Source organism: Tachysurus fulvidraco, chromosome 19 (genome assembly GCF_022655615.1).
Source record: "Tachysurus fulvidraco isolate hzauxx_2018 chromosome 19, HZAU_PFXX_2.0, whole genome shotgun sequence".
Classification (NCBI taxonomy): Eukaryota; Metazoa; Chordata; class Actinopteri; order Siluriformes; family Bagridae; genus Tachysurus; species Tachysurus fulvidraco.
In genome coordinates, this window is record NC_062536.1 from 21,319,613 (window position 1) to 21,322,112 (window position 2,500).

The 2,500-nt window shown below is 45.2% G+C and overlaps 2 protein-coding genes and 1 pseudogene across 7 annotated transcripts in view; 1 reads left to right on the forward strand and 2 right to left on the reverse strand.

The window, feature by feature from the left end:
• The window catches only part of LOC125139593, a 3,333-nt pseudogene extending 1,455 nt beyond the window's left edge, over nt 1-1,878 (reverse strand).
• LOC113650187 (B-cell receptor CD22-like) overlaps nt 1-2,500 on the reverse strand; it is a 1,781,460-nt gene that overhangs the window by 502,609 nt on the left and 1,276,351 nt on the right. The window lies entirely within an intron of this gene.
• The window catches only part of LOC113663360 (antigen WC1.1-like), an 870,979-nt gene that overhangs the window by 208,107 nt on the left and 660,372 nt on the right, over nt 1-2,500 (forward strand). The window lies entirely within an intron of this gene.

Sequence of the window (2,500 nt, forward strand, 5' to 3'; positions counted from 1 at the left end):
ACAGATGACTCCAGCGTCATGTTTATGAGAGCATGCAGCTCGACTCCATGATGAGACACCACATTGTGATAGGTGCGTCTCGTTCCCCTAACAATCAAACACATCAGCCCAGGTGTGGTTACTCCCCTCCCCAAACCAGTCCACCTCCACCACAGCCACAGCACTCCCACAATCCAGCTGTGCACACAGAACATCTGCAGCTCTCATATTCCAGCTTACAGCACAAACTGTGCCCCACACACCGAGGTACAGGAGCTCCACTCGACCAGAACAGGAGTCCATTCCGTTCACCAGCCGCACCTCTGTGTAACCTGAACAAACAGCCGAGAGCTCAGTGAAAGAGGAACATTAACACAGGCACCTTAAACTTTGATTGACAGCTATGTGGTCTCTATTTAAATAAAAGTTACATCATGATACTTTACCAGAACATATTAATCCCACATCGTTGTCATGAGAACAGGTTGAGTGTTTGAGTGAAGATGATGATGGACAGAAGTAAATCTCAGATTCGTTTCCTCTACACTGAAGCTCCTCTGTCCACACCTGACCCTCCCCTCGGCCAAAAGCAGCTGATCCCAGAACCTTTGAAGGAATCCCACAGTCCAGCTCTCGACACACAATGTCTGCATCCTGCTGGTCAAAGTCAGCATCACACACTGTGGACCAGGAACGTCCATGAAACACCTCCACTCTCCCAGAGCACCGGTGAGGACCAGCACTGAGTCTCAAATTCTGACCTGTTTTATTATATTTTGTAAATATTGTTTTCAACAAGACAGAACATAAAGAAATCATTACAATGTTATCAAATGTAGTTTAAATAAATCTATTGTGTTTAAAATGTACTTAGATCTGAATTTTAACAAATTTTATTTATTGGTCAAATTAAAATTAATCAATAATAATAATGTAACTAATAGTAATGTTTGTTCTAAACACAGAAGTTTACCTGAGCAGGTGACTCCAGCATCATGGCCATGTCCACACTTATAATTTTCCCCCCTCCCAAGTGACACACAGTCCTTCAGTGTCGACTCTGATCCACTACAGTCCACATAAACCATCCAGATTGGTCCTGATCCTTGTCCAAAGTGACCGTATTGTGGTGCATCTACAGGATCCCCACAGCGCAGCTCACTACACACCACTGCAGCATCGTTCATATCCCATCCACCACTACACACTGTTCCCCACTGTCTATCATGAAGAACCTCCACTCTCCCAACACAGCGACTTCCACCATTCACCAACCTCACATTGTCTGAGAGAGAGAGAGAGAGAGAGAGAGAGAGAGATAAAGATTCTCTCTCTCTTTCTCTGTCTCTCTTACTCGCACTCTCACACAAATACTCACACTCACTCACACACACACACAGACACACACACACTCTCACACACACTCACTCTCTCTCACAGACACACTCAAACATACACATACACACACACACACACACTTATGTTAGTTCAGTTGTTCACAATAAATCATGTCTAAACTCTAAACATTAATCTCTCTCTCTGATTTTATAAGTGAGGCCACAGAACAAACCCTGAGGATGATGTGTGTACTCTCATGTACAGCTTTTTATATTCTATAAAGATAAAACACTTTCACTGTTTATAAAGTTACAATCACTCCAGGAAACTTTCTTCATGTCATGATTAAAACTGGTCCCTACTGTTAAAGTGAGAAGTGTGTGATGTTTTCGTGTGAATAATCAGTGTGAACTTACCAGCTGCTGTGAGTGTGAGTGTGGATGAGAGAAGAATTAAAGTCAGACAGATTTCCATCTCCCTCCTCGCTGTACACGATGTGTTCACCTCCACTCGCCCAGAGAGACTGAGAGACGTGTATCCCCTCATTCAGCCCCCTACAGAGAGACAGACAGAGAGACAGACAGAGGGAGAGAGACGGCCGCCAATCACACGCACTGTTACCTTATTAGAAAGACGAGAGGAAATCATCACACAGCCTCAATAACAAATCAGATGAGGCATCTTTCACTTTCTCCATATATATCAAAACAACGTCAGAGCTGATGAACAGAGCTCCGCCTCCTGTCTCTGTGGTGTGTGACTGATGAACAGAGCTCCGCCTCCTGTCTCTGTGGTGTGTGACTGATGAACAGAGCTCCGCCTCCTGTCTCTGTGGTGTGTGACTGATGAACAGAGCTCCGCCTCCTGTCTCTGTGGTGTGTGACTGATGAACAGAGCTCCGCCTCCTGTCACTGAGGTGTGTGACTGATGAACAGAGCTCCACCTTCCACCTGCTGTCCCTGATGAGAGTCGACCACATCACACACTGATGTCAGAGAGAGGAAACACTCGGCTGTCGTGCAGCATTAATTCCTGACAGCTGCAAAGAGCAGATACACACACTGATAAACACACTGTAACTACATCAGTTACACATCCCTTCTACACACACACACACACACACACACACACACACACACACACACACACACACACACACAGGTCACCACAGTGGATCATCAAG